Source organism: Thalia democratica, chromosome 1 (assembly GCF_965202585.1).
Source record: "Thalia democratica chromosome 1, ktThaDemo2.hap1.1, whole genome shotgun sequence".
Classification (NCBI taxonomy): Eukaryota; Metazoa; Chordata; class Thaliacea; order Salpida; family Salpidae; genus Thalia; species Thalia democratica.
The window spans coordinates 34,250,811-34,275,423 of record NC_139165.1 but is presented as its reverse complement, the minus strand read 5'-3'; positions in this window follow the sequence as shown (position 1 = coordinate 34,275,423).

Genomic DNA, 24,613 nt, shown 5'->3' with positions numbered 1-24,613 from the left:
CGTTTGCAAGTTCACGCTGAAAGAGGCGTCGCAAATGATGGTAAATTTCTATTGTTACTCCCACGAGCTCGAACACTTTGATTTCATCATACGGACCGAGGACGGAAAAAAAGTTGAAATCGATTTCTTGCTGCCTGAAGTCGTTGAAAGCTTTTACGGTTGCCATCGGCAGAAAGGAGAAATTTTGACCCATTGCTACCAGAAGTTCGAGCTTCGACCAAACACTTACGTTGTCTCTTTGGAGCTCAGGACGCTCCAAGTTGAGGAAGCAACAGACGAGGATGTCAATTTCCTTCTGAGATTGGGTTCCTTTTCTGAGTTCACGTTTGAAGAGTTGAACGTGTAAACTACTACCAAAAACGTTTAAAAAATTAAAAAATACTGTTAGCTATACTTTTTATAAATTCGTACAAAAAATAGGTTAAATTGTTTTCTGTGTATTATTTATCAAACATTTTTACGAACATTGATTGTACTATCCAATAAATACATATACTATAAACCAGTGGCGTAGCGTGTTACTTTGGTCAGGAGATGCGCAAGTTCTTATTTTGTAAAAATATCCCCTACTTTAAGACTTATTTATAATCAATAAAATTATATTTTTAAGTAACATCATTAAAACAATTTTTTTAGATATAATAAAGTCAAAGCTACTGTTCTAAAATTACTTATACATTTCAAAAAAAAACCAATAAAAAAAAACTTCATAAGAGTTACTTATACTTGAAAAACTATAAACTTATTAAATAAAAATTGTGTTTTATTAATTACAGTAAACTTTATATGTATGAATATTAATATATTTAATAAAACAAAAGTATCTTTTTTTTAACAAAAAATATCAATCTCTTTAATATATAATTCAACAGTGATAACAGCAGTCAGAACCTTTGCACATAATACATATAGCAAAACAATATTTTTGAGTAAAAGAAAGTGAAACTTTACAATTAGAATACATTGCTTGATTATTTAAAGTAGGTTAGGTATTAATGTTAGAAAACTAAATATTAATTATAAAAAGTTAAAGAAAAATGAACTTAGCTTATTGCATATTTTTAAATTTTGGTTAAATACAAATAAAAAATTAAAAATAAAAAGACTTACTGACAGTGAAACTAATTATCATTATTATTATCTTTAAAAATCAATATCTATTATATATCAATAAGAAAAGTTGTATTAAATTCAAAATGACTCATACTTACAGATATTGCAATTTTAGGGTACTATTTTCATCTGTATTGTTTATGTACTAAATAAAAATGTAAAGTTTTAAGTATTAAAACTAAAAGTTTAAGTTTTTCTTAGAAGAAACCAGAATTTTTTTTGTCGTTTTTTGTTTTTTTTAGCTAAAATACATTATATAACTATAAACTGTTAAAATAAATCTTCAAAAATAATGAAAATCTGAAATATAAACAATGTTAAAAATTAAAATTTCTTACTACTTGAACTGCAGTCTTAAGTAATGCCAATATCTGTTGTTAGTCTGCTATTTTTCAACTTTAGCATTTTAACTTGAGATTTGCAACGTTCCATACAATAATATTTTTGGTACTTTACATATTTATTTTAGTAATAGTATAAAAAATAATCAAAACAAATTTTTACGTTTTGTTTTCAAATATTTTAACACACATTTTATAACATTTAAAAAATCAATAAATTTTGAAGATATTAGGATTTACTTGCCACTCTTAAAGTCAAAAAACTGTATTGAGTTAGTTTAAAAATGTCCAGAGTTGCCGTGAGCATTTTAAATCTTTAAATATTTTTGTTAATAATATCTTTATTAAAAAAAAACTCGTTAGACTATAACATTAATGCAATTAACTTAACTGGGTAGCAGTCAATTTTGGTCGAGCTTACAAAACTGCACGAGGCCAAAAAACGGCATGAAGACTTTTTTTTTCACAAGGGAAATTGCACGAAGATATATTGGCACGAAGAAGCTGTTGAAGGGTAAATAAAAAACAATACTAATTTAGTTTAAGAATTTTAAAATATGTTAGTTTTGCATAGGCATGCTATATAAACAAGTCAGTTTGTTGATATTACGGTAATCCCCTAGTATAATTAGTTAATTAAAGTTATAATGTCAGGGACAAAACAAGTTAAACATCAAATGTTTAAGTAGTAAAGTATAACTGCTCAATCAGAGGTAAATAATTTAATTATTATCTATTGGAATATTTATTATCATATAGCAAAATCTAATCTGAAAACGCTTATCGACCGCTCATCGAGGGTTAAAAAGAAAAAAAAAAAAACTAGCAAAAATCAATTGATTTCTTGTGCTGTTATTTTTCGGGACTGTGTTGAATTCGATAGGTGAAATATAAAAACCGATGTTATTTAATTTGAATCTGATAAATTTAAATCTTGCTAAAAACATTAAAAAACTTTAGTATTATAGGTTATAAAAAATGTACCTAAATTTAACTTGCTTTAAGTAAGCAGATTAATTCGAAGTTAGTTTTTTACAAAGTAAACCAAAATATCTAGATAAATTTCAGCTTAATATTTTCAACAGTTGTAATTACCTAAATACTCACATTAACAATTTAGAATAAGTTTGATATTCAATGTTAACAAAAAACTAAGTAAAAGTATGAAATTTAATTTGTTTTATTAGATTTAAATGAAAATCCTAATTATTTCTTATTTTTGTAACTACATATTTTTATAGATTTAAAACATTAAAAAAAGTAACTTGTTTTAATTAATCAAATTAAGTTAATATCAGGGGCGTGTTTTGACTGGTTTCCGGTTTCCTGTGAACCCCCTGAAAAAAAAAAAAAGAAAAGAAAAAAGAAAAAAAGATTCTTAGATTAATACTAAAAACGTTGTTTATTTACTTTGTTTTGGTTATTTGATAAACTTTGAACAATGAATGTTAAACTATAACACTGAAAGATTAAAAAGTTTCCTTAACAAAAAATGCTCTTTTTTGTCCAGCTGAAAAAGATTTTAAGTAAAAATTCAATTGTGACGTCATAATAGGTAAAAGTTTTAAAGTAGCATTTTCTTTTTACTAAGGAAACTTTTTACTAAGATGCTTTAGTTCCCACTATAAATTGTTACTAAGTTTAAATTATTTTTCATACAGTATTGTTTTTGAACTAGTAAGTACAATTTTACTTTAATAAATGTCCAATTTAATCATTAAAGTTTAATTTTCTTAGTTTATTGTATTCAATAATGTTGTGTGAAGCTTTTGTGTTATGCTGTTATATGATAATGTTGTGTTTATACTTAAGCATTTATATTGTTTGTTTATGTGTAGACCAACTGGGTTTAAACCTTGAAAAATTTAATTCTGAGAGTTTTCAAAATCATCTTTAGACAACTACACTACATAGCAATTTATTCTTTTATCATTTAATGGTATTTCAATATTTTTTATATAAATTTTTTTTTTTGTATATCTGTTAGCCACAAAGTTGGTTCTTGAATTTTTTAAATTTTTAACTCAGACAGATTTCAAAATCATTATGAGAATTCCTGCACCATCAGGAAAAAAATTAATTATAATTTAATAATATTTTAATTTATTTGTAAAAGTCTAAAAATTTTTTGCTAATTACCTAGGATAATGTGCACCAATATCAAGCTGAAATTCTATTGTATTTAATATCTTTTGAACCATAATTTTAGGCTTAAAATCAATATTTTAGGCCTTGTATGATTGATCTAAAATTATACTTCGTTTTAAAAAAGCTATATAAATACATAGTTAGAATTAAATTCTTTTGTTATAAACTAAAATACTTAGACGATTTTATTTTACAGTAAGTAATGTATATAAGTTATTGTATCATTTACTTTATTTTTAAAATAGAAACAATAAAATATTTAAATTTTATTGGTTAATGATAAATAAGTTTTATTTATGTATTTTTAAGCCTATAATTATGGTAAAAAACAACATTGAATTAAATTAGTTTCAGCTTGATACTGGTGCGACATCATCCTAGGTAATTACCCATTTTTTGTAATTAAATTCAAATTTTTATAGATTAAACTACTTGAAAAAATGTTTTTATTATAAATATTGTCACCAATTTCAATGACGTCACCAGTTTTGTTGACGCCACCAATTTCAATGACATTACTTGCCATAATACATACAAATTTATAATAACTTCATACTTTCTAAATCATTTTAAAATAATTTTTTACAACTTTGGTTCTCTTTTGTGACAGACTGCATTGAAATGTTTTTAAAACTTTTATATATATTTTTTTATTTTAAAAATAAGTTTACCACCAACATTTTATTATAGATATTCTAATTATAGTAACTGAAAACAAAAAAAAAACAAAATAGTTTTACTTTGCTTGAAACAGTTTAACTTTAGATCAAATTTAATACAAAGAAATATTTAAATCAACAAATACTTTATGTCATATGTTTGTAGACGTTCTATCCATAAAAACTTTTGTTAAACTTAATTATATTTTCTGAAACAACAAAATAATGATACATACTTTTTTTTTGTAAATCTGTTAACTGAAAAGTAGAACTCAACAACAAGTCAACAATTAAGTACAATGATTTGGAACAAAAGAATAAAATATTGATACGATAATCAGAAGAAATTCATGAAAATAGAAAAATGTTAATCGCTTATCGTTAAAGAAAGTAACAGCTATATTTGTTTTGGCTGTAGTGTCAACAACTTAAAAATCTCCGTTTTTTAAGGAGCGTTTTGCTAAAGTGAACACAAAAGTTATTAAAATGGTACTTTTATCCTGCTTCATATAAAAACACAATTTCACGGGATTTTATAACAGGCTTCCTCTCACACCTTGAACATAAGCAAAGCTTGGTTCAAAGACCTGTTAGTTTAAAGAAAGAAACTGAAGCCTTTCAACCCAATGATTTTTTGTGTCAAAAAGAAAAAAGGTATGTTGCTCACGTCACGCAACTATGGAAAAAAATATATTAGAAGTTTGATTAAAATACCGAGGAATAAGTTGTTTCAATTCAAATATTTCACTTTCTAACTAGCTTCCTGTTGCACCTCGGAACAAAATAAAATCTTGGTGCAAAGAAAATTACCCGCAGTTTCGAAGCAAGTAAAAGTGGCCTTCTTCAATACCTTCATCAGATTTATCAAAAGTAGGTACACACGGCATAAATGTTCTTTTTAACAAAGGTAAATACAGACAACAATCTACGCTTTCGAAATATATTTGGGATTTGAGATATATAAATAAAGACTAACTAGGAAATTTAAGCACGAACAAAACACAATTTCAATTTAAACCATGGCTGCACTTTTTGCAATATGGAAATTTAAAGTCAGTTTAAGAAGCGTTTAAAGCTATCCGTTTATTTATCATTTTATTGTAAGTATACTATTTCAATAAATTGGTTTGTTTTTTATAAAGAATTGATTAAATGTTTGTTTGCATCGCTTAACAAAACTAATTTGTGTCTCAAAACCTTCACTAATTTTACAATATCTGTAGGATGTTGTAATAACTTAAAACTTATTAATAATAAAGTTCTCACTTGTACAGTTTTGTTTTAATGGAACGATGTTCAAGAATTTTTTGTCACAGAACTCAAAAATTTTAGTTAACACTCTTTAGAAAAGTAAACATCGACATTGCTTATAAAGAACTTTAAAAAACAACAATTGTCTTCTAATCGTTATTTTCGTCAAAAAACTAATATACTTTTAAACATAAAAGTTAATCAGGTATAAAATTAAATATATACTTGAGTCCACTAGTCATATAGTTTTACAGGCTTTAAAAATAAATACTAGCGCGATTTCCAGAATTCTAGAGATGCAGAGTTTTGAATAATGAATAAAAAAAGATCAAAATATAGTTTTTTTTTTATTAATTGTTTAACAGTTTTATATAAAAACCTAGCAACTATGTTATCGAGTATATCAACATTTACTCAAAAGACTAACTCTTTATTTTTTATAAAACTTAGTTTTGCATAAAAAGCTTGTAATGCTTTAAAAAAACTAAAACTTAAGCGAAAATTAGTTTAAAAATGAACTTTTAAAAGCATAAAACTAAAAATCAGTGTTATAATTGAGTAGACTATTCTCTAGAATAGAATTAATGAACTATTGAGAAATAATGCCAAACTCTATAATAAAAACATTAAAAAAAGTTATATTTTTTCTACCCTTACAAAGTAGAGACCATTTGTTTTTAAAATAATCAAACCTACGATATGATCAACTATATAAAGCTATTGGCATACAAGTCGCATAACATAAAATTATATATAGATAAATGAAAGTAGCAAATTACACAGTATCCTTTCATTGTTAACAAATTCAATTGTTAACACAAATTATTTAACAAATAATTGTTTACAAATTTTTGTTTTGTTAACAAATACGTTAACATACGTTAACTTTATATTTTTGAATAATTATATTGATTTATGAGTATACTTTTTAACAAAACTTAACCAAAAATTTTTATCTTTAATCCAAACTCACTAAGAATATTAGTAAGACGTCCACATGTTGTAAAATTCAATTCATTTATCAATTAAGTGTAAAAGCAATGCCCGCTAAGTCTCTCGTTCTACTTGAGTATACGCACAAAAACAAATCTCTCGTTTAATCACCGCACGAAGTTACAAGTTCAAAAACTCGCTTCACTTGTGTTGGTACGATCAGATTAGTGCGCTTAATATCTAACTCGGGTTAATTAAATTTTTTGAGAGTTTTATTTGAAAACCGTGCAACGCGGTTACCCTCACACAAGTCACCACGAAAAAAACTCGCCGCTCTTAAACGCTTCTGCAGCATCGAATAGCTGAAAGACGCGGCGTTGCTGTTGCGCTATTTCACAAGTTTTTGCTAGTAGATCGTTCACAAGGTTGCAGCATTTAAACTGATTGTTTTTTTTTGTTGAAACATACTATTGTATTTGTTTAATATTTCTTTGTTTAGTTTTTATTTATTAAAATAGATTATAAGTTTTTCTTGCATCTGAATTAAAAAATATGACTAGAAATTTCTACCTAAGACTGAAAAAAATCATTTAAAATATATCGAATTTCAAAGCTGACTTGTTATTAAGTATAGTACATTATAAGTTTAAAATTTTGTTATAAAGTGCTAGATACTTAAAAACAAAGCAGAATAAGCTATATTACAAGAAAATCTTTTTTTTACCTTCGTTTTAAGCTTAGGGTTAAACCAAAACACAATCAAATTATCTACAATCATTAACAAATTTATGCAATTTAAAAAGTACCAAAAAACTAAATATTAACACCATAAAGAAATCAAAAATCCTTTGAAGTAATGTTTAAACCAACTAATCTTAAAGTTAAACGTTAACTATACTCATGCCGCAAACGTGAACAATTTTGTGAATAATAAAACTAAAACTCTTATTTTAACATTTTTTAGTTTTAGTTTAATTACTAAACGTTTATTCATGTTTTGGTCAATTTTTAGTATTTGTGTAGAAATATAAACTTTTGGTCATATTAAGTTTTAGAGTTTCGCATTAAAAACTTAGAAATGGAATTGAATAATTGAAGAAACTGAAGCTGCAGATTATTTCAGTAAACACGCTCGTCTCCGCTTGGTGGAGGTAAAGAGCAGTCATGGTGACAAATTAAATTTTTAATGGTGATGGTTGGTGGTTGTTACTGGGTGCTAATGACTTAGTCACAAAAATTACATGTGATTAAAGATTAAGTAATTGTTTAAAACAATATTTTTTTTAATATCTAGGCTATGAAAACTTTTAGTTTCCGTAGTAAAATATGTTAAACTTTTGTGAACGAATACTTTAAACTTTGTTAATCAAGACATTTTTTATAAAATTAAACTTTTCTAATTCTATTTTTCTACTTTCATACAGCTGAAAACAACTTAAACTATTTATTTAATCTGCTACAAAACTGTATATCGTAATTAAGCGATGTCGCGTATTTAAATACTCTGTTTTTAGTAGTAAAGTTAGTTTGGAAAATAAAAACTTAAATTCCTCACTTTTATTGACTATTATTTTCATAAAGCTAAGAAACAATTTAGTTTTATACATAATTATAAAGAAATCAACTTAGAAAGTAGGTTTTACAAATTACAAAATTAAAAAGCGAAGCAACTTAGTGAAACTAATAAAAAGCAAATATAAATAAATATAAACTTAAATAGCAATAGCGTTAAAAAGAAAATTAATGTATTTATAAGGATAAATTTCAATGTCTTTTTTTATAATCATTATTTAAGAAAATACATATTATGTTAACTTTACTTATTATTGAGCAAATTACTTGAATAAAACTATAGGAATTATTTACATAACGCTATTTTATAAAACAGCTTTGTACTTATAACGCCTGGTTTTAGTACAAAACTTAACAGTGAAACGTTTAAAATTATTTATTATTTTAGTACAGCCATATATCAAACGCAGCTTTCTATTTAATTTCTTATATAGCTAATTATCGTATAAAGTAATTAAAAACTAATACTGTAACGTACAAATTTAAAAGCTACATAAGTATAACTATCTGTATAAATCTGTATAATTTCACTTTGAAATAAATCTTTGAATTTATTTGCTGCACATAAAACGGAGCTTTAGTCAAAAAGAATACATTACTATTTTGAGTAGCATTTGGAAATTAAAAAGGTGGTTAATCTCATTAATATTTTTTTTCAAAACTTCAAGTATTTGGAAAGTTTTAATATCTTCAAAAGTCTAAAATATAATTCAGACTGATAAAATATACCTACTTTTTTTCTTTTTAAAAGTTGATTATAATCTTTTTATTTTTTTACTCACTTAAGAAGTTTTATTTACACAAATACTATCCAAATGACATCATTTAATTTTTGATAACTTTTTTAACCTTGTTAAGATGATTTGTAGTTGAATTCTAGTAACATTGTTTTTTAATTTTTTTTGTACTATTGTGTTATATAAAAAGTGTTTTGCTTGTAAAGTTTACAATTGTTTTAGTATCAAATTAGTTAAAAAATATCAAATACTATAATATCTTTAAAGTTTTTTATAGTTGATCATGCAAACTAAAGCATTGAAATTAAACTTTAAGAAACGTAAAACTGTAATTAAAAAAGTTAAATAGTTAGTTAATACAGAAATAGGGGATTTTAATTAAATTAGAAATTACATTGATAACATTTGTTTAGTTGATTTTAATTTAAAACTACAACTACTCAACTTATAATTTGTAACTAAATATATTAATGATAAAAGTTATACTTGCAAATGCAAAAGCGTTTCAACTGTTTTTTTTTTATTAAAATTTTTTAACATCTGTTTTGTTTAGCACAAAACAATAAGTAGTTCTAGTTTTGCATAATTTAAGAAATTTTATCATAATTTTTTTTATAATTGCACAAAAATTTATTAGTTGCTTTTATTTGTTCATTTTAAATAAAAAACTTTTTTTTCTTAACTTAAGATAAGCAAACAGAAACAATTTAAAAAAAGTTAACATAATTTTTTAAAATTGATATCTAAACACTTGTATTCTATTCGGTAATGAAAATTTTATAAAATTTACTATTTACCTAAATCGTAAAACACTTTATAAGTTATTTTTATTTTAAATCAAAATATTTATAGAATAGGTTAGTTTTGTCAAATTTGCACGAGCGTACAAAAATGCACGAGGAACAAAATTACACGAAGATACTCACGCACGAAGACAACTTTGCACAAAGATAAAATTGCACGTAGAAACTTTTGCATGAGCAGACAACTTTGCACGGGTTGAACTTTTTTTTTTTTCACCGTTACCCCTATCTCTTACCCTCGGTCAGTAACGTTTTTAGTTCTTTTATTAATTTATCTTTTTTTTTGTTTTTTTTTAATAATTTTGTTTCTGTTTGTTTTTACTCTCATTCAAAAATGTAACTATTGGAAAACTGACCCTTGGTGCAAAATTGTATTCGTTAAATTTTGTCACCTTGTGCAAATTTATCTTCGTGCAATTTTTTGCCGTCGTGTAATTTTTTCTTTGTACAATTTAGTCCCCTCTCGCAGTTTTGTCTTCGTGCAACTTTGACCCGTTCCCTTTTTTGATATATTTATTTGTAAAAGAAGTTTTTTTACGAATATCTATTATTAATAATTTTGTAATTATTAATAAAATTAAACTTAAATTCTTTATGTTGTAACTTTTATTTGTAAATTCATATAGATTCCATTTTGTTTGTTCTAACACATCTATTGAATAGTAATCTGTTACTTATTTTTAGAATTATTTAAAGGCATATAATAACTAAATTTAAATCGAAAACAATAGTACAAGACTATCATTGATGATTTTGAAGCTTATAAATGATAAAAACAATTTTGTAAACATTAAAAAAAAAAACAGGTGATACGTTTATTTTTAAGAAAGATTTTAAACAGTTTATTGAAAATCTATAACATAAAACGTGATTTTATTAAGTCTATTGATTATAAGTACTTTGCTAAAATATATTTGTTTGGTATTCACAATACCAAATAAAAACATACCAGCAATACACAACTATCAAAAATTCGAAATAAAAGTTTAGGATTGAATTGAATAAAAACCTAAAACAAATTATTTTACTTAGCAAATAAATTGTAGGTAAACATGCTTTAAGTTCTGAAAAAATAGGATTGTTTATAAAAGTATTACTAATACAATATTCTTTTATCAGTATTTTACCAACCTTGAAAAAAAATATATCGTATTAATACTATGACTGCTGTATGAATTTTTTTATAGAAAATCATTATCATGTAAAATATCATTGTTTATAAAGTTAACGTTTAATATGATGACAATTTCATAGAAAAACTGTTAAAAGTATACAATATAAACAGTACATGTTACATAGAGCTAAAAGTATTAAAATGAAAAAAACTCAAACTTTAAACTTCTGAATTTTCCTTAAGCAAGTTTAACATTGGTATTAAATAACACGAAATTTGAAATATGTTTGTTTAATATGAGCTTTCTGATTAGTATATTAACTAAAACTATTTAAAAATCTCATATTTACAAATATATTCACATGTTACATAGAGCAAAGTGTATTAAATTGAAAAAACCTCACACCTAAAACTTATAAATTTTTTAAATAAATGAAATATTGGTGTTTAATAAAATTCGACATTTAAAATATTTTTTTTTTGCTATGAGCTTTCTGAATAGTTAGTAATATAAACTAAACAAAAAGCTCATAATTACAAAATATTCAAGTAATATCTAAAAAAACAATCATTTTTAATACTTTGAAATTTATTGAACTAATTCTTTATACTGAATTTATACTGAATGTGCACAAAAATGCAGCTTTTTTATACTTTAGGTGTAGCGTAAATAGTAAAACATACTTACAAAAAAATGAATAGCTCTGAACTTATCTAGTTATTTTTTCTGATATTTTTCAAAATTAAATTAGGTTTGGTTACATATAGGCTAACTAAATCCTTATCTTAACTATGCTTTAGCTCTTCTTTGCAGTACAAAATTATTAACAATTTTCCAAGTTTGTTTAAAACTTATTTACTTCGTTTTCGATTAATTAATCCTGTATAAAAAGTTAAGATGTTACTGTCTACTTGGTAAAAATCAGTAGATTAACTTTTTTACAAAAATACTATTTTAAGTGTACAGATTTCTCATTATATGAATGCTTTCTTAGCAAATAAAAGTATAAGCGCACAAAACTTATTAATACTTAAAATTGTTGTCTTTTTTAAGAAACTTCACTGCCCTTAGAAACGTTTTTTTTCTATTATTATTAGCTGTTTCTATAGTTTAAGTATATATATTGTACGGAAATTAACAACTAACTAAAACATTCGAGTTAAACTTTTTAAAAGACTAAACAAAAGTTTTTACTTGCTAACTTTATATTTGCCATGTGCTGTAGTAAGTTTATACGCTTAAAAAAGTTAACATTTTAAGTGTTTGTAACTAATATAATATCACTTAATGTGTTGACCAATTCATACAAAAAAGTATTTAAAGTATACATGCAATATTCAAAACACATGTAATAAAATCTTAATATTACAAATGAATAATGTAATAAATAATCTTAAAACATACTAAAATTTTATAATTTTAGATGCAACTTTTAAAAGAATGAATAAATTAAGCGAAAATGTACGTCACATTATAATAAAAAAATTTTATAAATTTTAGTACATTTTCCTTCGGGGTCGTTATTAACTTTTTATAAGTGACTTATTTGCTAGAAAAACTTGCTCGCTTGTCAAACTGTATGGAGAAAAAGAGTATTCACCGAGCCGCAACTACTTAAAATAGTCGAAGTGATCAATATAAATTACTAATAGAACTAAAACTGTGGTCATTCGCAATAAAAAACGAGTCATTGCTAATCATTAAATTAAAGCCTAGTAATATAGTTTTACCACAAGATACTAATTAATGTCTTTGAAAAGTGTGCTTTTAGCTGAAAAGTATATTGCGGATCGACTCCTGTTCTAAATTCATCTGATAATTAGTTGTTATAGCACATATAGTTTTTACTAAATAGTAATTTATTTTTATCATGAAAACTTAAAAAATGCCGACTTAATATTTTGCTACTTTTTTTAAACATCATAGCTAACAGTAAATAGTTTTATTAAAAACTTTAGCACAAAGATAGGTAAAGTTTTTTTTAAATTCTAAACGACATAGTCTTTATCAATATAATAAACTTAATTTATCAAGAAAAAACTTCGAAGTACATAGTATAGAACGTTTGTTAAAAATAATAAGTTTTACACTTTAAAATTCCGACAGCGATTAATTTTTTTATGAAAGATCATTTGTTAAACAAAATTTTCTCCTTGGAAAATAGTTTAACCGATTTTAAACAAAGTAAAGAGATTTTACAAGCAGCTTTCGTTTGTCAAGTACCGGACTTTATAAAATATTATTAAAATATCTAATATCTAAACTCACTTGATATAAAGTACAGTGGTCTTCCACTTTAGTAAGCATGTTTTGTTAAGTACGTACCTTACAGAAAAACAAAAACGTTGTGTTCAAAGTGCAAGCTTGTATCTTTTAAACTTATTCAGTAATAGTATAAAAAAATGTTTTACTAAAAGCTACTATAAAAAGTACTCAACTACTAATCATGTAGAAAAACCTACAACTGCCAATACTTTAAGGTTTATTGAGCAATAAAATTAGAAAAAAACGCAAATGAGTTTGTATGTTATTTACTTTAGTATGATACATTTCTTTTTGAGCTTAAATTATTGTATAAATAACAAAATGTAAAACAGATTTATTTTAATTACCTACCTACTTTGTGAATGCTACACGAATTGATTTGATAATTGTGCTAATATTGTTTAAATCGAACAAAATAAATCGTGTTGATTATAAACTTTGTACTTTGTAATATACTAAAAATTGATTACAGTTGATGAGAAGTCATAGATTTAGAAAATAAAGTGTTAAATTACCAAGAAAAAACACTTTATCTCCCATACCACAATGTTACAAAAGTTAATGCTTGAAGTAAAAACTTCCTTATATCAAACAAAAATTAAGAACCTCTGATTGACTTCGTGAACTCAAACCTGTGAGCTTTTAAAAGTCTACCAACTCAGGTTAATAACACTATGATCATCAAGCTATGATTAAGTTTTATGATCACAAAATATTTAAATAAGAGTGAATATTGTATAATCATTAGTATCCAGCGACAATCTAATACTTTTTAATAACTTTTTAATCCACTTTTGCGCACAAAAAATATTCTGGTTTTTGTTGTGTATTGTAAAATACCGCATCAAACTTTAAAAAAAGCGACTTAATATAAAAACAAATGACTAACTTTCCATTGTTTACTTTTAAATTGGAAAATTTTTTTTTTACTTTTTTAAGGCAATTTATTAACGCTTATGTTGACGAAAAATTATAAACATTATGAATGTCATTATTTTTTGATTTAATGTTAAATTTAACAAAATGTAGTTTGATTTACTTGGTCCAATTTAAAAATTAAAAAGTATTGATACAGATTTTTCAACAAAGATCCAAGTTAAACATTTGTTTATCAGCAAATTTGTTGCAAAATGAAGTTGCTTATAAATTTGAGCTTTGTGGCTGCATTGAGCAGTGGCGCGTATAGTCATGACGTCACCAATTTCAATGACGTCACCAGTTTCATTGACGCCACTAATTTCAATGACATTACTTGCCTTAATACATATAAATTTATAATAATTTTATACTTGCTAAAACATTTTTGAATAAATTTTTACAACCTGATTCTCTTTTGTAACAGACTGCATTGATTTTAATAATTGTTTACAAGTTTTTGTTTTGTTAACAAATACGTTAGCATACGTTAACTTTATATTATTGAATACTTATATTGATGTATAGTATACTTTGTAACAAAACTTAACCAAAACATTTATCTTTAATCCCAAACTTACCAAGAATATTCGTAAGACGTTCACATGTTGTAAAATTCAATTCATTTATCAACTAAGTGTAAAAGAAATGCCCGCTAAGTCTCTCGTTTTACTTGAGTATACGCACAAAAACAAATCTCTCGTTTAATCACCGCACGAAGTTATAAGTTCAAAAGCTCGCTTCACTTGTGTTGGTATGGTCAGACCAATGCGCTTACTATTTGATGTAAGCTAGGAAGATCCTTGTGATGTTCTGAAGTTATTTGAAAGCCGTGCAACGCGGTTACCCTTACACAAGTCAGCACAAAAAACTCGCCGCTCTTAAACGCTTCTGCTGCATCGAATAGCTGAAAGACGCGGCGTTGCTGTTGCGCGATTTCACACGTTTTCGCTAGTCGATCGTTCATAAGGTTGCAGCATTTAAACTGATTATTTATTTTTTTTAAACATACTATTGTATTTGTTCAATATTTCTTTGTTTAGTTTTTATTTATTAAAATAGATTATAAGTTTTTCTTGCATCTGAATTAAAAAATATGACTAGAAATTTCTACCTAAGACTGAAAAAAATCATTTAAAATATATCGAATTTCAAAGCTGACTTGTTATTAAGTATAGTACATTATAAGTTTAAAATTTTGTTATAAAGTGCTAGATACTTAAAAACAAAGCAGAATAAGCTATATTACAAGAAAATCTTTTTTTTACCTTCGTTTTAAGCTTAGGGTTAAACCAAAACACAATCAAATTATCTACAATCATTAACAAATTTATGCAATTTAAAAAGTACCAAAAAACTAAATATTAACACCATAAAAAAATCAAAAATCCTTTGAAGTAATGTTTAAACCAACTAATCTTAAAGTTAAACGTTAACTATACTCATGCCGCAAACGTGAACAATTTTGTGAATAATAAAACTAAAACTCTTATTTTAACATTTTTTAATTTTAGTTTAATTACTAAACGTTTATTCATTTTTTGGTCAATTTCTAGTATTTGTGTAGAAATATAAACTTTTGGTCATATTAAGGTTTAGAGTTTCGCACCAAAAACTTAGAAATGGAATTGAATAACTGAAGAAACTGAAGCTGCAGATTATTTCAGTAAACACGCTCGTCTCCGCTTGGTGGAGGTAAAGAGCAGTCATGGTGACAAATTAAATTTTTAATGGTGATGGTTGGTGGTTGTTACTGGGCGCTAATGACTTAGTCACAAAAATAACCTGTGATTAAAGATTAAGTAATTGTTTTGAACAATATTTTTTTCAAATATCTAGGCTATGAAAACTTTTAGTTTCCGTGGTAAAATATGTTAAACTTTTGTGAACGAATACTTTAAACTTTTTTAGTCAAGACATTTTTTAAAAAATTAAACTTTTCCAATTTTTCTTTGTACTTTCATACAGCTGAAAATAACTTAAACTATTTATTTAATCTGCCACAAAACTGTATATCGTAATTAAGCAATATCGCGTATTTAAATACTCTCTTTTTAGTAGTAAAGTTATGTTGGAAAGTAAAAACTTAAAGTCCTTACTTTTATTGACTATTACTTTCATAAAGCTAAGAAATAGTTTAGTTTTATACATAATTATAAAGAAACAAACTCAAAAAGTAGGTTTTACAGATTACAAAATTAAAAAGCGAAGCAACTTACTGAAACTAATAAAAAACAAATAAAAAACAAATTTAAATAGCATTAGAGTTTAAAACAAAATTAATGTATTTATAAGGATAAATTTCAATGTCTTTTTTTATAATTATTATTTAAGAAAATACATATTATGTTAACTTCACTTATTATTGAGCAAATTGCTTTAATAAAACTTTAGGAATTATTCACATAACGCTATTTTATAAAACAGCTTTGTAGTTATAACGCCTGGTTTTAGTACTAAACTTAACATTAATACGTTTAAAGTTATTTATTTTTTATTAAAGCCGTATATCAAACGTAGTTTTCTACTTAATTTCTTATATAGCTAATTATCGTAAACAGTAATTAAAAACTGTAACGTACAAACTTAAAAGCTACATAAGTATAACTATATTTATACACGACTAAAATTTTCCGATAATGATTAAGAAAGTTTTAGAGATTTGAAAAAGTTTTTGTCATTACAATGTGATATTATTTAACTAATTCATGAATTCAGATAAAAATTGCAAATGACTCGTTGTTTTTTTTTGTTAACAAATAAAATAATTGATATATTTTTGTTTTTAAATTTAGATTACATAATCTAAAAAACTAAGTTGATAATAAACAAAGATAATGTTTCACTTTTTTCAAAATTATTTACACTTGTAATGTCTATTTAATTACTTTCTGATTTAATACTATAGAATTTAATGCCGTAGACTGTTGAAAAGAAGACTTATTTTATGTAAATAATATTCTAAATGGATTATAACGAATAAGAAAACTTTAAAGCATTAAGACAGAATTTTTTCACTTTTTAATTAAAACTTGCATCCTTAAAAATGAAAAGGACTTTATAAAATGAAATAATCTAGAACAGGGGTCGGGAGGCATTTGTGACCACTGGTAAAATTACAAAAATAAAACTTTTTGTGGGCCGAAGATTTAGCTACAGAACAGACATGACAGACCTTTAGTTAGATTATTACAATAGTATCTAAAAACACAAATCAAAACGTACATGAATTTAAGCAAACATTTTTTTAAGATTATTAAGTCACTAAATAAATAGTTTAAAAGTATAAGACACACTAAGTTTGCATAAAAAATCAAATTATTTAAAATAAAAGCTTAAAAATTGTTTAAACTTTCTAATAAGTTTATTTCGTTCATTTAGTTAGAGCAAGCTAGATTTGAGGTAACGTTATTAGGTTAAAAAAAAAAATTCTTTTTTATAAGCTTAAGACAAACTCTACAGTTCTAAAGGTTTTAAATTAAAAAATGTCAACTACTTGTTTATAAAAACAAAGTTTTGTTCTACTTTTTAATTTTTTACTTAAAAAGAACTAAATTACTCTAAACGGACTAAAATATGGTTTGATCATTAAGTTTTTTTGCGCACTGCGTAAAATGTCGTTTTCATAAAAATATTATTTTTGTTTATTTTTGTACACTTTAAACAGTTTATATCATTTACAATAACAACCTTAACAAAAATCTCATACATTTTACACATTCAGAACTTGTAAATGTTTGAACTTATTTAAATAATCAAAACTAATTCTAAATAAACATTGCTAAAGTTTACATGAAACAAACAACTATTCTTAGGTTATGATAAATTAAACTCGAAATATTTTGAATGTTGATAAAACTAGGGTACTTGTTAAAAGAGCATGTCAATGTTATGTAAGTATTGTCAAAAAACTGTTCTTAAACTTCTTATTATCAAATAACTAGTTGCTAACATTTGAATGTTGTACTTTTTATTGCTGTAAATTTTAAAGTAAAACTTTTAATTCACTTAAACATATATAATTAACTACATAACAGGTAAAACATGTATTATTATCTTTTTAAGTAACACAATTATTATAAAAAGCATAAAATTAGCTTACCAGTTCGAAGAGCGTAGAAATTTAGTTCTAGTTATTTTTGTGAAACCTATATGACTATGTCAAATTTACTTTTCACAAAAGTTACTAAGCTTAAATTCTAGTATATGAAACCATTATAATAGGTTAAAACTCAGCTGAACAAATTATTTATAGGTAATAAATTTTCTAGCAATTACTTTACTGTGGAAAATGTAGTAAGTTAACAAATTTATAAAACGATTGTAATTTCTATAGATTAATTTTATCTTCATTACAAATAAGAATCTACAATTAAACATGCTAATGTTAGTTGTTGCGGCCTAAGTCAGTTTATTGGTGTAAATATCATAACATCATTACAAGAATATTTACAGATTCAACTTAGCTTAAATTCTTTTTGTCATAGAAAAAGTGGTCATTGTTAATTTTATGTAAAATCTTTATACTAATGTTATAAAGTCCACGCTTGAATATTATAAAAGTAGAATTTAAACATATTTAAAATACCGAAAGTAAATTGGTTTGACTTAATCTTACAACAAATACAAGTGATTAATTTACTTAATAATTTAAATGCTTTCAATTGGAAATATGTTAAATACACCAATAAAACTATATGTGTAGTTATATAAACAATACCGTAAAAGAACATAATAACATAAAAGTTTAACTTAGATTGTCTTAGATTTGAAAAGTTTAAACAAGTTTAAAGAAACCTCTGATAAGTCAAAAGTAAACATATTTATTGAAAAGTAATAGTTTTTGTTGATTGAAAAATCAAATCAACATAAACTACTTATTAAACAAACATGTTTGAAATCTATCAAAGTTTAATATAACAAATTTTTCAGTGAAATTTCTTTAATAAGTGTAAAAGTAAACATATATAAAAAGTAACTTAATAATAAAAAAAGTATGTATTATAGCAGCTGCAGTTCGTACTGTTAAAATCATATAGTCAATACAAAAACAGCTTTACTACAAACACGTTCAAATGAACATTTGTTTAAAAAAAACTAACTTTTTAGAACTATGAAGAAATCCTTATTAGGTTATTTGTATGAGAGACATATCGTCACTGTATATTTCTCATAAAAATAACCTAACACGAGTTCTAGTTTTGCTAATAACGATTATTATTTTATTTGTACCCAAATTGCCTGAACTCAATAAACATAAATAGCTGTACATGAACTATTACTAGCTATTATCGTAAGTCAAATGTTAAAATTAACAAGAGAAAATAGTAAACATGTTTATAAAAGGTAGTAAGTTGTATTTATTAAATCAAATAAATGCAAATTACTACCTCAAATAAACATATTTAAAGTATCCTTGTTTAATTGTAGAAATATATAAAGTTAAGTTAGCAAATTTTCACTGTCAAGGTTCCACTGTTAAGAAAAACTAATTAATTTTACAACTATAACTTGTATCAGTTAATTACATAACCAATACAAATTACAGGTGCAAAAACAAATTTTACAATTTAATCTTTGTCTCTTGTAGCCACGTTTGTTCGAATGTATGAACAATACAAAACTGTAACACCTGAATAAAAAATTCTTTTTTTTGAAGTATTGTGCCTGACTTTACAGTAAATGTTATAAAATGTTATAAAAGTTTTTGCGTAAATCTTTAAAAAATAGAAAGCAAATAAGTTTATTAAGCAAGAGTAAGATGCATTGATTTAACTTAACAACCAATACAGCATACTGCTGCTAATTAAACTTGTTCAAATAGTTTTTGTGTAGATATCATACTAACTTGCATGAATATTTTCAAAAATATCTCGACTCAAATTCTGCTCATTATTCAACTAGTATTTGTAAATTGACGCTTACATGTCGGCAACGATGAATGAAAAACACATTTTAGTAGTAAGAGTAATTTGTATTGATGAATTATTAAAATCGATACAAAGTACTACTACCAATAAAAATGTTCAAGTAACTTAAATAAATGTGTAAAGTAACCATGTCAAGTTACTTTGAAATCAGCTAAACAATATCGTATAGTTCATTACAGAAATAACGCAACTTAAATACAATTTCTTATTACGTTTAGGTTATTAGAAACCAAATTTCAATGTATGTACCTTTAAATGTTTTTATTGTTGTTTCTAAATATTTTTTTTTCACAAAAATGCTTATTTGTATTGATTACATGAACAAAACAACACAAAACATCGCGCCAATTAAGCAAGTTAAGTTAAGTTTAGTGAATACAATACTTTCTTTTCATAAGTTTACATTCGTTTTATCTTAGTTAAAAAACTCTAAACTGTTAGCTAAAACCTGCCTTGAATAGTTTGATTAAGGATATATTTTACTTGTTTTAGGTTTACATAACTTACTTAACATTTCTTAACAAGCGAAGTTGAGCTATATAGACCTGTTTTTAAAACATATATTATATGATCTAGCCTTACTCCCATCAAAGTGTTATATCTAAGTTTATTTGAATATTTATACTAACTTCCATGCTTCTCACAAATTAGGATTAGGTTGCTTAACAACATAGAAAGTTTAAAACAATAATATAATTATAAAACTGTATATTATTAGTTAATAATCCTTGTTATTACAAATTTCATCGAACAAATTACTTATAAAGAAAAATAAAAGATATACTAAAACTATGTTAGGTTGTAATTTGTGATTTGATAGATTTTAAGTAACTATTTTAATAAAAATTGCAAATTACAGTCAATGTAATTTTTATTGTAACGTTTTAACTAGCATATATTTTCAACGTGTATATAAAGGTAAGGTTAAAAAAGGTTAAATTAATTTTTTAACTATAGTTTCTTCATAGTTAGTATTGTTAAAGAATTCGCATACAAATAACTATAAGATAAAAATAAAACTCTTTAGTTAAATAGTTTTAAAATCTAAATGGCTCAGTGTTTTGGTTAATAGTATAAAATTTTTAATTAAAAATGTTTTTAATTTTTTTTAAGATTTATTATTTGCAAAACTTTAATACTTAACCAATGCAAAATGTTTATCCATGTTAATCGTTTAATTTACAAAAAAAAGTAAACATACTTATCCATAGAAAAACTTACTTTTAAACAAAAGTTATTAATTTAACAAAAATTTTTAATATTGAAAACTTTATTGAGAGCAAAGCATCATAAAAGTTATGTAAGAGAAGCTATGATTTTTAAGTTATTTTCTCGTTAAATTTAAAAAAAACTAAACAAGGACATGGCTAATTACGACTTGCAGGAAAATGCGAGTATGTTTTAATTTCTAATGGGATGGAGCCAATATAAAAACTTAAACTTTAGACCCGTGAAGATAAGTTTTAAAACTTACACTTAGATGTTTATAGTTTTGAAACAAAAAACAAAAACAAAAAAAAGCCTTAAGTTCATTTCAGTGAAAGCTCGAATTTGATACCAGGTACCTCGAGTCTGTTATAAAGATTAAAAACAAAATCTATAACAGCGGCAGGGGCGTGTCTAAATTTTTTTCAGTGGGGTTGCACATATTTTTTGTTCAATAACACAGTATTTTGCTTAGAAGTTTTTAAATATTACGAATTAGATTATGATATATCTCATGACTAGATGACTGTATAAAAGTTTCTAAGGTACATAAAAATATTTAAATTTTCAAACAATTAGAAAATACCGATAAAACAAACGACAAAATCTTTGTATATAATCTAGTTCTTTAATGTTTAGTAAACAAAAACTTAAGTATAAACCTAATTCCTGTTTTTATTGACAATGTAAAAATTTGCCTTAAACTGTGAAACTAACTTGAATAATAAAACATTCTATACATAAGAAACTTAAAACAAAGCACTAATCAAAATTAAGATTTACTTGTCTTAATAATAGAAAAAGTATTCAATGATATGTAAAAATAATTAGTTAAGTATTTCTAGTTAAAATAAATTAGATAAAAACTCAATTTAAACAGAAAAACAAATAATACTTCTAAAAAAAAACTAACAACAGACGTGAACCATTACTCAACAACTTGATGATAAAAAAAACAAATAAGTAAAACAACGGTTTTTTAATGTTCTAAAAATGCAAACATCATCTGGATTCGTCTAAAGTTTCTAAAGATAAAAAGGAAACCCTTCGAGTTTTATAAGAACTCAAAAATGCTTTTTTAAACAATTTTAATTAATTTATTAAATTAAACCTTTAAAACTAATAAAAAGATTTAATGTTATTTTGTAAAACTTAAGAGAAAATATTCTTTTTTCTTAGCATTAATACTACAATATTTTCTTAAATTCAAGTTTTGAACTCACTTAACTCTTATTATAGCTGTGTTTATAAAAAAACAATTAGTTAAGTTAAAATTTTTTGTTAGCTTAAAGTTTATTTGTGAACAAAATCGTACAAGTATTTCACAAAATCTTACTTTAGCTAGTTTCAACAAGTATGCGTTGATGACAAAACAAAAGAATTAAAAGGCACTGCTTGCAGAATAAAAAGAGCATAAATGCAATTTGTAAAGCTTCAGATGATTTCAGCAAAAACACTTTTTTCCGTTTGGTGGAGGCAAAGAGCAGTCACGGTAACAAATCATAATTTATGTGATGGTTGGTGGTCGTCTATTGGCGCTGTTAATAAAAAAACAATTTGTAAGTAAAGATAAAATAATTATTTAAAAAAAAGTTAATTTTCAATATTACGCTACAAAAATGTTAATTGCAATATTAAAATTTAGTAAACTTTTATAAACAGGAATTTTAAATTTTTGCGATCGAGACATATTGCTTGAAATTACATTACTTTTTGTTTTTGTTATATTTTTAAAATGCTTAATATAATAAAAATTATATATTTAATCTAATACAAATTTTTTATCGTAATTGAGCGATTTATTATTTGTAATATTTGCTATATAATAGTAAAGTTAAATTTAAAAATGATAGTTTAATGTCTTTACTATTTATAACTTTCTTTTACATAAAACTTAAAAGTTTTTTACTTTTTTATACACTTATATTTCAAAATCAATGATGTTTTTATACAGTTTAAATTGTATTGTATTTAAGTAGTTATGTGTGTTAAAATATTTAAGTATTTTTTAATGACGTTTCACATATGATTATATTAATATAAAAAAAATAAGTATGTTTTACTTATTTTCATAAAAACTACCGAAAGCTTAAATAACTCTAACTAACGTTTATATAGATTATTATATTTAAATTTTTTCAGGTGGTTTTATACTTATCTATTAAGTTTAAATTAATATATTATCTATATATGCTGTTTTCATTTGCGTTAGCACAGTTAAATTATAATAAAAGTATAAAAACTCCACCCAGTTTGTTAAATATTTTCTTTATTTACTAATTTATTTTATATATTTTTGCAATTTTTTTATTTATCTTTTTTTGTTTTTCACTATAACTGTTACCCCTAACCTTTACCCTCGATCAGTAAGCGGTTCACAAATTTGACTGGGTGGTAATTATTCCCGATGGATTTTGAACGTGATACTTTTTTTTATGTCTTATTTTACAGGTATAACAATGTTTGTAAAATCAATAAAATTATCAGAATTTTATACTTTATATACTATTTTAAAACTCTATAGTATTTAATATTTAAATTCAAATAATGTAAGTAAGTCATGTAAAAAATTAGCTAGTTTTTTAACTAAAAAATAAAATTTTAATACTTTGACAGTTGCAATTACTAAATTTTAGTTTGATTAAACGTCTTTACACTTAAAAAAAAATAGCTCACTTATATCGACAAAAAAAAATAATTTGCTTAAATATTTTTGAAAACTGCTATTTTTATGTCTATACTTCTTTATATTTACTTAATGCCAAATATTTCTCAATGTTTTTTTATTAAAAAACATGAATTATGGTCACTGTAGATAGAAATATATAAATGATACTGATAGATTTGGTTAAATAATAAAGTTTTTTTTTCACGAGCGTTACTTTGGCTCGATTAGCTTTTATTGGAATTCTTTTTTACCTCAGTTTAAAACCCATTATTTTTAATTTCTTCAATGCTAACTTGGAACTATAAAGAACATTCTTTTGATTGCTTTTCACAATAGTTTCAATCGAATTAGGGTTTGACATAAGTAATAGAGCCCGTTTAAAAATTTAATGTTTTACTTTTACTTATCTAAGCTTTTCTCTAACAATAAAATAAGATTTTTTTTAACTTACTTATTAAACGAAGTTTTTTATGATCAAATTTTTTATGATCTTTTAAATTATTTTTCTTTTTCAAAATATCCACAATTTTTTTTTTCCAAAATATTCAAATTTATTATGGCTTTACTGCAAGTATTTAATATTTTTCAAAAACAATATTTTTTAAGTGTTCTTATTTAACTCAGTTTTATATTCAGGAAATATTAGTTTTTCCAATTTAATTTCATTTTATGACCCATGCAAGTTTTACCTAAGTTTAAATTATTCGAGGGATTTATGGCTCAAATGCTTTGCAGTTTGTTTGCAGTTGATGCTACCTTCTGTAGTTTTATGTGACTAAAGCATCTCGTAAAAAGTTTGCAGTCGTTTTTAATATATGTTCACCTTTGTTAAAAGTAAAATTTAATGTTTTTACATTATATTTAATTTGTTTACTAAGTTTGAGTAGTGTTTTATCTAAATAATAAAACTTTTAAAGTCATTGTTTTAGTTAATTTTTAAGAATTTTTCATTAGTAA